Source organism: Silene latifolia, chromosome 2, assembly GCF_048544455.1.
Source record: "Silene latifolia isolate original U9 population chromosome 2, ASM4854445v1, whole genome shotgun sequence".
Lineage (NCBI taxonomy): Eukaryota > Viridiplantae > Streptophyta > Magnoliopsida > Caryophyllales > Caryophyllaceae > Silene > Silene latifolia.
The window spans coordinates 1,560,974-1,575,549 of record NC_133527.1 but is presented as its reverse complement, the minus strand read 5'-3'; the positions used below and the strand labels follow the sequence as shown (position 1 = coordinate 1,575,549).

The following is a 14,576-nucleotide window of genomic DNA, read 5'->3' as shown; positions in this document are numbered from 1 at the left end:
TCAAATGGCTGATCATTACTAATACTCCATATACCAAATATTTTATTGAATATTTGTACACGTAAAAGTATATATGCACTAAGGTTACTGTTGTAAGCTCATGAATCATGAGAATGATGACTTATACTGATAGTTAGAATAAGGTCACGTCGGTAGTAAACGGAATTGTAAATTACACATCTTTCATAAGCTTTTTGCAATTGTCAACAAACACTGTCGTGACATAGTAAAGTGAATTTCTATGAAATAATCATTTTATGATTGATATGATTATATAAACGACGATAACGTGTAAGGTTTAGTTGCCTCTTTAGTAATGCCTTTAAACTAAAACGACATTAGAACTAATTATCATTATATATATAAAAGAAGAATGTAAAACTGCTGACGTGGCGCAACAAGGTTTCAGAATTTGCATTTTTCAGCCTTCTCATTCACTTTGGGCCTCTGAGTTTATTTTAAGCCAATCATAAGCATGTATGCATTACACCAATAATATTCAACCGTGTAATCCAATAAGAGAAAAGGTCAAGAATGTCATTTTCTAAGTAAACCTAAACCTAATAATTACAAAACCGTTAATTACACTGTTAATATTAATACTGCGATTAATTACGGAGTACATAAACCTCGATAACTGTTAAAATTTGTATACTTCAATCACCTCAACCAACCACCCAATCAAAGTTCCATTTACCTCAAGCAACAACCAATCGACGTTCTTCCAAAAACCCTTTCCTTTCTCAATGTTGTTGAGAACTTCAATAGCCAAAAAGCTGTTTTTCTTCTCATCTTTTGTCTCATAAAATCTGTAAAAACCGTATCAATATCATTCACTTTCTCATTCCGAAATTATCAACCTCTAAACATTAAACTTTCTCCTCTAAAAATTCAAGAAGTCGATTTTCAATTTCTCCCATGGTCATTGCACCATTGCCAGATGAATGTGAGGGTGGTACACAAATGGACAAGACCTGAATTCAAAGATAAGAGAAGAATGAAGCAATTGAACTTCTATTCGTTGACACAGAGGTATGTCTATTAATTTTATGTCTATATTTGTTTAGTATATTCTGATATTGATAGAAGTTTTTTTATTTTCACGTGAGTTTTTCATGTTTCTGAAGTTTTAAGAAAGGAAAAAAAAAAAAAAAACACCTCCTTCCACCCATGGCAGTATCAAGTTCTGAACAACAACCAAACAAGAAGAGTAAAAGAAAAAGGTTAGTCCATCTTTTTTATACTAAGTTGAGGTTTACTAAAAATATACAATGAAAGTTTTACAACATTCATTCATTTTGATTCTCCTATTTCCTCCTTCTTTGTAGACAACAATGAAAATTCAGGAGCAATTACAAACAATGGGTATTGTCAGATATAAATCTTCGTACTCCCACTCCACAAAACGTGGTTATGTGATCTTTAAACTCTCCTAAATCAGGTTTGTTATTTCATCTTTTTCTTATTACAATAAGATTTTAATTTTTTGCTCATGACAATATAGTGTACACAAGGCAGTCAAGCCCTGGATTTAAATGTGCATATAACCATGAGAATAGGGATCAAGGAGAAAGAAGGAAATGTATAACTATGTAATTGATAGAAGCTAAAGGCCTTATACATTTTTTTGAGAGTACAATCAAAATATGATTTGAGGAATTAATTCCAGGGGAGAAAAAAATTAAACGTTCAAGAAGAAAGAAGGAAATAATGAGATTTTGATGTAGCTCTGCCTAATGTATACAGTTTTTATTCGTTTTTTTTAAAATAAACATTCAATTTTTTGGTCTAAGTATTTTATAGGTGATTATATTATTATGTGATTACTTAATGTTTGTATTTGATAAGTACGTTTGTGGTTTATCAACAATTGATACTAATTGTATGTTGTTGAAGATCTTTTGGGTGTTTTCTGAGGTGAGTTTTTGATAGAGTTTGGATTTTTGATTAGTTAGGAACTACAAAGTGTTAAATCCCAGATTTTTGTGTTCTGATTTTGGATTAGGTTGATTAATTCTTTGTTAGTTTGATTCTCTCATAAAGCTATCTTCTTTCAGTATAGATATTTGTAAGATTTATGTCTTATAGTCTTACCTAGATACTATATGTAAGGCAGAAATATACTGTGAAACGGGTTCTTTGATAAACTGTCTTATATGAGACTAATTGATAGTCTTATGCAGATACTTATGTAAAGGCGAAAATATCGTGAAAAAATGGTTCTTTGATAAACCGCCTTACATGAGACTAATTGATAGTCTTATTTCTTGCAAAGTGTCTCTGCGGTCAATTGCGTGTATATTATGCATCTGTGTTTCAGGGGTTTAAGTAACATAGAAGTCGAATTTAGTGAACATTTTACATGGCATTGTATCTCCAATGAAGTAGTGTCAGTGTTTGTGGCAACATATCATAGATTATATTGATGTCGGCTTGCTGCCCCTGAGAACAGTTAGTTGTATGTACCTGTGCAGTTGCTTGCCTTACCTCTTGTGGTGTAAGAAAGTGTCAGATTTTGGTTTATTTCAGAGTGCCTTCCGTAAAAAGTTAAGACTTAATGTTTTTCGTACTACAATTAATTTGCTCTATTAAATTTTAAGTTTCTAATTACACATTCACCTTATTACTTCAGCAAAAAATCGCAATCTACTTTATTTAGTTAACTTAATTTTGGAGTTACATGGCTTGCAGTTTCAAACTCACAATATCACTTGCTAAACAATAAAAAAAACCGTGAAAATTCTATGTATATGTATATGCGATATGTCACTACTCCAAATTTGACAATTTTACGATACATAAAAGACATCGAACTGTAATTAATTAATAATTAATAATATAAAAAACTAAATTTACGACGGGAACAATTCCAACTGAAGAATTAATATTGTCCAGCGTTTGTAGCATTAGACTGAAATTAGGATCCCAAATTCCTGAATTTAATCTCGATTACATCTATCCAACACAATTTTTAAACTAAAAATAAAGAAATCTGGGTTCAATTGTTTTATTTTTTACCTAACTGACATCCTATTTATCAACATTTTAAAGCGACTAGAAACGTTAAACAAAATTAATTCAAAACTTATGAAAAATGAGATCAATTATTTCAATCGAACCTGTGTGTTCTCCGATTCGCCATTCACCAGACCCCCAATTACTGACTCGGTTCTCCTTCCTTTGTTTCGTCGTTCTAATTGCCTGAAATCAAAACATGTACTTTAAACATTGTCTAAAATAGCTTAAGAAATTCAAATGTAATAAGAATCAACATAAAAGTTCAAAAATCTCATGTAATCACTAACCCTTTCATTGCATGTCCCAAAATTTCATTTTTTCTAATCTATATCTTCAACCTCCTTCTCGATCTACCACTATTTCTGTTCGGATCATCTTTTGTTCCCATTTTCAACATCAAAATGGCATGTATTTCAATCGAAATCGACACCGAGTCAGTGAATGCTACATATTACATCAATAATCGAAAGATGATGGTGATCAAACTGTAGAGATGAGCTTTGGTTCGGAAAATTAAAGGTTGATGTTGAAGATGAGTTTTTTTTTTTTTTTGTTTAGAAAAGAAATGAGTGGTGGTGAGGAATGAGAGTGTGTGACTCTGAGTGGACCATTCAAAAACAACCTTTTTTTTTTAGAGGTTCTTATAACCATTAATTGATTAAAGTCGGGTTCTAATAATTTTTATTTCTTTCGAATCTTTCGTATTTGTCTTACTTAATTTTAATTAAATAATTTTTAGATCATAAGTTTTTTAAAGCCAATTTTTCTATTTTGTTGACTAATACCTATTTTATTGGAAAAGTAACAACTTCGTTATGTATTTTTGAATTATATTTTACGCTTTTTCCAGTTACATGTCAAACGTTTAATGTTCAATGATTTTTATAAATAATTCACGGTTTACTTTGTCATATTATAGTTCTATTTACATCCGAACGACAACACTTTTAGAAAACTAAGTTTTCTAATAACGTATAATATTGTGACTACCAATTTCTTTACCTTTTTCTTATAACTTATTTTCAACACTTTTGTAATTATTCTTATATATATGTTATTACATATATACTTTTTGATTTATTTTTAATAAAGCCTCTGCATATACATCAAATACATTTTTAGTCTATCTAACAACTTTAATTGATCCTCTTCTTTAAAAGTTAAAAATAAACAACCCCGTGAATTTTCACGGGTGTAACACTAGTTGAATATTTAATGCAAGATTGTTATTTCTCCACGTCGGTCTGTGAAGGATAAATACCAAGTGGGAGATTTAGTGTCCCCAACCTTTATTAGTAGAAAATGTTTAGATATATTCATAGAGTATATGTTAAGAGTTGCATCCGATAAGACCAATTTTTCATTATCTTTAAGAGAACATGATGTTCACATGATATGTATATTAAATTTTTGTCCGAGAATTAAAGATATCAGCTAATATAACCGATAACGTTATTTGGAACTGGTGACATTTATGACTTGAGTTTTATGAATCCTTCAATTACATCTTTACCTTGTGGTTCTCTTTACGTCAAAAAGGTATACTAAAATAAAAATCGAAATAAAATGAAACAATATTTTAGGCCGGGTTAAAATTAGACCAAAACCCTTAAATAAGGAAGGGAGAAATAACATAAGACCTTCCCTATAAAAACATTGCTAGTATAATGCCTTATTGTCATAAATTAGAACAATAACTAAAAGCACATCTTAATTTAGGTTTTATTTACAAAGCTCACACGATTAATTTACATAGACCAAAAACCTTAACTTTATACAGTTTCATTATAAAGTATAAAAAAGACAAGTTATTTATTATTAATAAATAATAAATATTTTTCGCATAAATGGAGCATTTCACATAAATAAATGTGTTACATTATAATCTTTTTATATACTTCCTTCGTCCAGATCAATTGTTATAGTTTGATTTTCGCACAAAGACTAAGGAAAAAGGAGAAAGTCAATTACTGAATGACAAGTGGATTAAATTGTGTGTGAATGATCAAATTACTTATTAAGTTCATTCTGAAAATAAAAAGGACAACAAACTGAAACACTCTAAAATAAAATAGGAAAACAAATGACCGGAAGTCCGGAACCGATCGAGTAAATTTGATTTGAATGCATATTTACTGAGGCGGGTTGGACGTTTTAGCTTAGGAGCGACTATATATGATGTGCTAATTTTCTTTTAGTGCTTCTGTTGACGTCAGTAGTAGTAATTTCATGCAGTACATATTGACGTGATCGCCATTTATATGCTCCTAAATATAAATATACCGAGGCGGTTTTAATGTAGATACATACATGCAGACGTATGAAGTTTTAACATGATGGGTAATGGGTAAATTCGCAAGTTACTACTCACAAATCAATTATATTCAGAGTCTCAGAAATCTGGATTATCATAAATCAATTGACCAGTAATTTGATGGTTGATAGATGTTTTGCAGAAAACTGATCATTCATTCATTAAGAATTAACTTTGCTAGCTGCTTCATCATTAATCTGCTGCCAAGACGTTCTCAACGCCAAATAACAGTGTTTTTAGTTACATCACCCATAATGCTAAACAACCAGGACGATCTCCAGGATATCATCGTGTCTCACAAATCTCTACACTTATCACTTAATAAGGAGTTTATCTATCATTACCAAAAGCCTTTATTCTAATTCTGTGAAAATGCATTAATGTTAAAATTCATGAGTTATACTTTTTTGTTTTTGTGATCAAACCTTACTCGAATACGGACCATATATACCATAAGGTGCAAAATGCAATAAGAATCAAAAGCTTCACGCTATCGCGGCAATCAAGCTACTCATTTAAGGCAAAGACGATTAGTAAGGTCAATATTGTCAGGTTGTTAAATCATTAGTATAGATCTCGCGCAATGTATGCGTGGTTTAAAAAGAGTGTTTAATTTTCAGGAGTATTATTTATATATTTTGAATCGATACCTCATTAATATTTAACTCCATTTTAGACCCCGCGCAATGAATGCACAATATTTATCAAGTATTTATTTTTGTATTTGTTCCGGGTGTAATTCCGGAGCAGGATTTGTGACCACGTAAGCTTGGTGAATGACGTCTTTTCTTGTCTCTTCCTTTCGCTCTTTCCTGTTTAAGATGAACAAACTGAGGGCTCGGCTTGGTACCGAGCGTACTCACTCCGACGCTCAAGTCAGTAAACTTAAAGAGGTTAAGTTGTGTGTTACTTGGCAAAGTATATTGTAGAGAGATAATGGAGTTTATACCAGATTAATAGTGAGTTTTAGGATGAATTGTGGATTATTGGATCATTTTCTCAATGAGGATTGAGGAGTATTTATAGACTTTCACCTTTTGTCACGTAGTGGCCAAGTGGCTAGCAGGTGGAAAGACTGTTCTACCCTCGGCCGAGGGACCCATGGCAGGCCGGCTGGCCTGGTTGACTCCATGCCGAGGGGACTCGATGTGAGTACGCGGGTATGCCTCCCGGCTGGCTAGTTGCCCAGCCGAGACCCAAGTGACAGGCCGACAGGCTGCGTCGGTTTGGCTGTCTAATACGTTGACTTGCTGTGGATGTCTTTGACCTTGCGCAATATGTTGACTCGGTCAGCGGGTGCAGAATATGCCCCATCAATTTGCCCCCAGCGTAGTCTATGCCGTGGTATGGACCTTCGATGAGTGTTGAGCGTATTCTGCGCAAGTTGAATTTCTTCCCCGGCTTCTTCTTCCTCGGCCTGGTTCTGTTCAAGGCCGTACCATATCCCCCCTCCACATGGATGTGTAATGGACATCCTATGTGGAAAAGAAAGTGGCGATGGCCGAGACCAAGGTTGAGAGTGCCGTTTGTGCCTTTGATTGCCCCCGGCCGGTGCTGTCTTTGCTTTGTTGATTAGCTGGCCGTTAGCAAGTAATACCAAGGAGCGTGTTGAAGAAGATTTGTAACTGTATGTCGATTGACATTCCATGGCTGCATGCTTGACGCGTGGCTTGGTATTGATTGGTCGATGTTTCATGGGCTTTCCCCTGATTGGTCCGCTTCATGGGCTTTGCTCTATAAATAGAGCAGTGTGCCCCGTTTTTTGGCCATCAAACTTCATTTTCTCAAAAAAAATTTCCTCTCTCTTAGTTTTTCGAAGAAACTTCTCTCTAGTCTTCAAAGCGTTACTCGGCGTAGCACTTTTCCAAGGTAAACAAACAAATTTTTCCAACTTTTAATTGTTAAGTTTTTGTTGTCACTATGTCTTCTGCGGATGCTCGACCCAGTACTTCTGCGCCGGGGGGCGAACCGTCGCATCCTGATGAGCAGGAGCCACTTGCCGTCACCCCGATAAGGTACGGGGGCCCCAGGTCTCCTTCTCCTGAAATTGATGAGAGATATTTGGAGGGTATTGATGATGACGATGATGAGGCGACCCCTTCTATCGTAAGGAGGCCGCTTATTTCGTGGCACGGTGATGCCTGCTCGATTAGTCCTGACCGTGCCTGGACGAACAAGTTCGCCAGTTGTTCCGGTTCTGAACTTTTTGAACACCATTACTCCTTCGGCATGGGGTATAGAATTGTTATCCCTGAGGAGGGTCAGGCCGTCTGTTGCCCTCCCGAGGGTTGTATCGGCGTATACATCAGACACCTGGAGTATGGGCTCCGGTTTCCTCTGAATGAATACGTTGCTGCCATTATTAAAGCCATGAATGTCGCCGTGGCCCAACTGCATCCGTTGGCCATCAGGACGATTGTTGGTTTTGTATGGTTGTGTCTTTTCAAAGGGGAGGCCCCAACGGTGAACCTCTTTCGCCGGCTTCACCACCTTCGACAGACTGTCCTAGGTGGCCCGGGGTGATATAGCATACAAACTGAGCCGGGTTATATCACCGTCTCTAAGTTGACATCTTTCAAGGACTGGAAGGGGCGGTGGGTATACGTTGAGGTTCCAGAGGACTACTCGCTGCCCCGGTCCTTTCAGAGCCGCGTCAATTTGCGGTGTGAGAACCAAGGGGAGCATGACAAATATGTCTCCCGGAGTAAGCTTAAGATGGACGCCAGCAGGGTCTATCTTAATGAGGACGAAACGCGGGCAATGAGGCTGAGAAGGATGGCACGCCGAAGGGATGGATGCCCCCGACGCAGATCGTTCTTCAGGATGAGCTGCTCTGCCACGTCGGCCTCATACCGGCCCTCGAACAGGGTGAGTGGGGTCGGTGTGAGGCCCATCTTTGCTTTTTATGTTTCTGTATTTGAATTTTGGCTTATTTCTTTTACTTAACTCCTGCTTCGTTTCTTCTGCAGACCGATTTGGCCCGGAACTGCCTGTCTCCGTCCTCAAGAGGTTGGGACTTGACGAGAACGGGAGAGTTGTTGAGCTGCATCCTAAGGCCGGACCACGTGATCGCAGACCGGCTCCTCACGAACTTATGGAGCAGCAGTTGAAGGCATTGGATGTGACAGCGGCTCAGGTGCAGATTGCCGGTAACGTGCCGCGCCGGAAACCAAAGACAACGTCTACGGCGGCAACGGCGTCAACCCCGGCTCAATCTGCAATCCCCGTTGTCCAAAAGGAGCAGGTGGTTATCTTTGATGTTGAAGAGGAGGTCACCGTTGCGGAGGGTCCTCCTCCTTCAAACAAGAGAAAAGAGGCAACGCCTTTCGCACATTCTTTATTACCGATCTTAGGGAAAGAAAAGGGGTCAGCCGGCCCTCCAACCAAGAAGGCCAAGGCTGGTACGGATCTAACCTACGGCTCGGATTTAGCGGGCTCTTTAGGCATTCCTGATGACAGGCTCTCTGACATGTCAATGAATGTTGACATGGATGCTTTGTCTGAATTTTTTGTAGATCAACCGCCGCCGGCTGCCGGTCCCACTGAACGGCAATTGGAGAAGCGGCCCGTGCAGACGGGCAATCAAAATGTCACCGTCGACTCCTCATCCCTGAAGGTTTCCCCCGCTCAGATTGCGGCGGAGGGTGCAAGGTTGTCCAAGAGGCTGGCGAAGTGGACTGAAATAGCCGGCGCTCACATTATGGAGCAAGAAAAGCTCATGGCTGAGGCAGCTCCTGCGCTCGAACGGCTTAGGCTTGAGCTTGCTGCTTCTAAGGAAGAGGCCGAGAAGGCGAAGAAGGACTTCGTCGCTACCATGGAGAACCTCCTCACTTAACGAAAGCTTAAGGAGGAAGCTGAGAAGCGGGTCCTAGCCGAGAGAGCCAAGGTTGAGGCTGCGTTGGCCGACGCCGCTAAGCTGCGGGAGGAGAGAGAGAAGCTTCAGGGCGGTTATGATGCTATGGTTGAGCAGAGGGAAAAATGGAAGTCCCTGCATCTGACCGAGGCGAAGGAGCACAGGAACACAAAGGCCATCCTTGCTCAGAGGGAGAAGGACATTGAGACGCTCCAAACTGTCATCATCCCTAACATGTGTGCCCAGTACCGGGACCAGGCCGAAGATGCTACCAGGGAAGTAATCAAAGAGCTCTTTCCTAAAGACCCCTTCCCGTGGCAGGATTTTGACCGGCTTCTTGATGAGAAGGCGGCTGCTGCGGAGGCAAAGGCTGCGGAGAAGGCAGAGGCGGCAAAGGCCGCTGAGGAGGCTGAGGCCAAGGCGACCCATGCTGAAAAGGTGAAGGCGGCCAGGGAGGAAGCTGAGAGGGCAAAGGCAGGTGAAGCTACCAAGTCGGCACGGGTCGCCCATCGATGGTGATGCCATCGCCGTCGGTGGCGAGCAGAAACAAGCATAGGGAGACGGGCGGTCGTCACCAGATTCACCCGGCCCTTCAGACAGCTTCAGCTGTTCGGGGGCCAATTATTGAGCCTTTCCTCCCTACCATCCTTTTGGCGCTTCAAGTCTTATGTCTGTAACCTTTTATTGTACTTTTTGTTTTTGTTAAAATTTTGGTAGGTTGTGTTTAGGCTATCCCTATGGGGACGGCCGTCGACTTTGTTTAGCCTCATCCTGTAAACATTTTTCAATAAAGTTTGTTTATTTTGCCTCAATTAAGTTGTCTTCTTACGTTTCAACATATTGAGTGCTTTTTCGTTTTTACTTCTGGCTTGGTCGAGGCAGTTAGAAGGCGCATCTCAATTGTACTTAAACGTTTAAACATGTTGGCATGTCGGTCGCTTCCTCCACCACCCCCGGTCATAGCCGGGGCGGTCAGATTTGCGCTTCCCAACCACCGTTGTGAACATGTTAGCGTATCGGTCGTTGTGTCCCAGTCGCCCCCGGTGTTGGCCGAGGTAAAACGAGGTTACGGCTCGACAAAGCGTTCAGTATCTCAGACATATTGATCGCTTCCTCTGCCGGGCCTTCGGTTGGCCGAGGCGGCTAGATTTGCATCTCAACTATACTTATACGTTCCTATTAGCGTATCGGTCGTTGTGTCCCCGTCACTCCCGGTTTTGGCCGAGGCAATCGAGGTTACGGCTCGACAGCGTTCGTATATGTAGACATATTGATCGCTTCCTCTGCCGGGCCTTCGGTTGGCCGAGGCGGCTAGATTTGCGTCTCAACTGAACTTATACGTTCCTAAGCATGTTGGTCGCTTTCGCGAGTATCAACTGCATTTGGCGTGACTGCCCGGCTTTGGCCGTGGCGTCTATTCTTGCGTGACCATGGAGGGGACAAGTATTTTGATGGAAAACCTGGATTATTCTTCATAAGGTGTAATCATGCGTTGGGGCGTCCACAACGGTCTCGGACACCTCCGCCGCTATACAAAATATTTCCTTAAGTTGTCCGTGTTCCAGTGGCTCATCAAAGGAACACCCTCCATGTCCGTCAGCCGGTATGTCCCCGGCCTCATTTCTTCAACCACCTTGTAGGGTCCTTCCCAGTTGGCCGTCATTTTTCCATGGACGTTTCCTTTGTTTGTGGCGGCCGACTTTCTTAGGACTAGATCTCCTACTCTTAAGTCCCTTTTGTGGACCCTACGGTTGTATGCTCTTCTCATCCGGTTTTGATACACTGCCAAGTTGAGCCGTGCCGTGTCTCGACTTTCTTCGACCAGGTCTAGGGAGGCTCTCAGGCCTTCCTCATTTTCGACTAGGTCAAAGGTTTTCCTTCTGAATGTCGGCACCGCTGCTTCAATTGGCAGGACGGCCTCAGACCCATAGACTAGGTGGAATGGACTGTACCCTTTTGCTTCTTTCTCCGTGGTTCTAAGGGACCACAGGACGCCGGGTAGTTCATCAGCCCACCTTCCCTTTAGATCTTCAACCTTCTTTTTCAGCCCGTTTAGGATTGTTTTATTAGCTGCTTCCGCCTGCCCATTGCTCTGAGGGTGGCAGACGGAGGAGTATGCAAATTTGATTCCGAGCTCCTCCAACCAATTCATCACCATGTCGCTCCAAAACTCTCGGCCGTGGTCAAATACCATGACTTGGGGTAGCCCAAAACGAGTTATGACGTTCTCCCAAATCACTTTTCTTACGGCCGACGTGGTCTTGGCGGGTACCGCGACAGCCTCGACCCATTTGGTGAAGTAATCAACGGCGACAATTAGGTACTTTCTTCCTCCGGAGGCCGTCGGAAATGGCCCTAGTAAATCCATCCCCCACTGTGCAAAAGGAAGGGGACTAAACACCGGTTGCAGGTCTCGGGAAGGAGCATGTATCACCGGAGCATGCATCTGACAATTCTTGCACTTCTTGGTCTTAGCTCTGGAATCCTCAAGCATGGTAGGCCAGAAGTAGCCGGCTCAGAGAGCTTTGTGGGCTAGCGTTCTTGCCCCCATGTGATGTCCACAGATGCCTTCGTGAATCTCTGTCAGTATGAGCTCCGCGTCGGCTGGGCCGACACATTTCAAAAGTGGTCTTACCACGGACCTTCTGTATAGTTCTCCTTCGAACACCAAGTACCTTGCGGCGATCCTTTTTATCTTCTGAGAGAGACAGCGGTCCTCCGGTAACTCTTTTGTCAGTTTGTATTTCATTATCGGAGTCATCCACGTCGTCTCGGCTTCGATGTCGCTCACCATGCCGATGGTCTCAGTGATGCTTTTAGCATTCCTGATATCCACCAGCACGGTTCGACTGACATTCTTGATACTTGAACTGTCAAGTTTTGAGAGAGCATCGGCTCGGTTGTTCTCAGACCTGGGGATGTACTGTATTTGGAAAGATCTCAATTTTGCAGTGTCGGCTTTTACCCTTTCCAGGTATCTCACCATCCCGTCGTCTCGGGCCTCATACTCTCCTCTGATTTGATTAGCCACTAAGAGTGAATCTGTCTTCAACACAACATGCTCCGCCCCGGCAGCTCTAGCTAATTCGACTCCGGTTATCACCGCCTCATATTCGGATTCGTTATTTGAGGCCGAGAAGGTAAATTTCAAGGCGTACTCAAACTCGTCCCCGTTAGGGCTGATGATAAGGATGCCGGCTCCTGAGCTGTTTGCCGTGGAGGACCCGTCGGTGTATACTTCCCACACACCGGGATTCGATTCTTCTTGGTATGTGCACTCGGCTAGGAAGCTGCAAGTGCTTGCCCCTTTATCGAAGGCCTCGGCTTGTACTGAATGCCGAAGCCGGATAGCTCCACTGCCCATTTGATAAGTCTGCCTGATTTTTCGAATTTTTCTAAAGCTTTCTCCAATGGCTGGTCGGTTAAGACCGTCACGGGATGTGCGTCGAAGTAGGGTTTTAACTTCCTTGCGGCAACGACGACGGCGAAGGCCGCTTTTTCAATCAGTGGGTAGTTTCTTTCGGTGGGCAACAGTGTATGGCTCATAAAGTAGATTGGGTGCTGCTGCTTGTTTTCTTCTCTGACGATTACGGCACTGACCGTGGCCGAGGTAACTGCTAAGTATAGATATAGCGTCTCCTCCAGCATCGGCCTGGACAGGGTCGTCAGTGTCAGAAGGTGAGCTTTCGGTTGCACGAAAGTCGTGCTCGTTGCTCCCCCAGCTAAAGTCTCTATTTCCTTTCAGCACCGTAAAGAACGGAGTGCTCTTGTCGGCCGACCGAGAGATGAAGAGGGCAAGAGCCGCCATTCTCCCGGTCAGCGTCATAACCTCTTTTCGATTCCTCAGCTCCGGCAGGTCTAGTATTGCTTGGACTTTCTCAAGATTTGCATCAATTCCCCTGGCGCTGACAAGCACGCCGAGGAACTTGCCGGCCCGGACACCGAAGTTGCATTTCATCGGATTAAGCTTCATCTTATATTTCCTTAGTGAACAAAATGTTTCGCTCAAGTCGGCCAAGTGCTCGCTGTCAGACTTGCTTTTTACAATAGCATCGTCGACGTAAGCCTCGATGTTTCGCCCTTTCTGATCTTGAAACACTTTGTCCACCAGCCTAGTGTAAGTTGCGCCAGCGTTTTTTAAACCGAACGGCATCATTTTATACATGTATGTGCCGTATATGGTGATGAATGCGCACTTAGGCATGTCTTCCTCGGCCATGAATACCTGATGGTATCCTGAGAAGGCGTCTAGCAGGCTCAAGATAGTGTGTAGCCTGTTGCCGTTGCGTCAATTAAACTATCTATTCGAGGCAAGGGATAGCAATCTTTAGGGCATGCTTTATTAAGATGTGTAAAATCAACACACATCCTCCACCCTCCTGATGACTTCTTTACCATTACAACATTTGCTAGCCACTCAGGGTAAGTACAAGGCATGATAAAGCCCGCCTCTAATAGTTTATCTACCTCGGCCTTGATGGCCTCGTCCTTTTCGGCCGAGGAGTTCCTCATCTTCTGTTTGACAGGGCGAGCGGTGGAGAGTACTTTCAGCTTGTGAACGATCACCTCCCGGCTCACGCCTGGCATCTCGGCGGCTGAGTACGCGAAGACGTCTTTGTTCTTCCTCAGCAGGTCTAGGAGATCGGCTCTGAATTTTGGCTCCAGGCCGACACCGACAGTTACGGTGCGTCCTGGGTCAATTTCCACTTCCTCGGTCTGGGCTCCTTCGACCATGCCGACGTTGTTGGTGCTCATCGGATCACCCTCATGTTGTAAGGATGGGCTCTTCCCTTTCTCTGATTTTTTCGCCACTTTGAGGGATTGCATGTTAAACCCTCTGGCAGATATTTGGACATTGACAATTTCGTCTCTTTCGTCCTTTGAGACGAGCTTTTGCGCTTCCCCCCGGTCCGAGACATACATCAATGTCAGGGCCCGGATGGACATCACTGCATCGGCCTCGCTCAAAGTGACTCGGCCTATGAGAACATTGTAGGCAGACGAACCATCAATGACCACGAACTCGGATAAAACATTCTTGGCCGCATCGGCTTGGCCAAACATCACCGGCAGTCTGATTGACCCCAGGGGTACCAGGCCGGCCCCGGAGAAACTGTATAGCGGGTTGGTGCAGGGGCTCAGGTCTTCAATCTTCAGACCGAGATTGAGAAAGCACTCTCTGAACATGATGTTTGTGTAGGCGCCTGTGTCAATCAGGCACCTTTTGACCAAGTAGTTGGCTATGTCTAAGTGGACTACGAGCTGGTCGCTGTGCGGGGCGATGACTCCTTCGTAGTCCTTCTTTCCGATGGTTATATCGGGGACGGTGGAAGCGGGGTCATTTGTTTTGGGCACAAAGTTGATGGCTTGGTATAGCTCATTTAGGTGCCG

The 14,576-nt window shown here is 42.7% G+C and overlaps 1 long non-coding RNA gene across 2 annotated transcripts; it reads right to left on the bottom strand.

The window, feature by feature from the left end:
* Positions 1-403: 403 nt before the first annotated feature.
* Positions 404-3,613, bottom strand: LOC141627827 (uncharacterized). Of its 2 annotated transcripts, none has more exons than XR_012537066.1 (3): positions 3,306-3,613; positions 3,120-3,201; positions 404-974 (listed from the first exon to the last, which is right to left on the bottom strand). It is a non-coding gene; the product is annotated as an uncharacterized LOC141627827 (long non-coding RNA). The 2 variants fall into 2 exon arrangements; XR_012537065.1 differs by having other exon boundaries at positions 404-809.
* Positions 3,614-14,576: the final 10,963 nt, after the last annotated feature.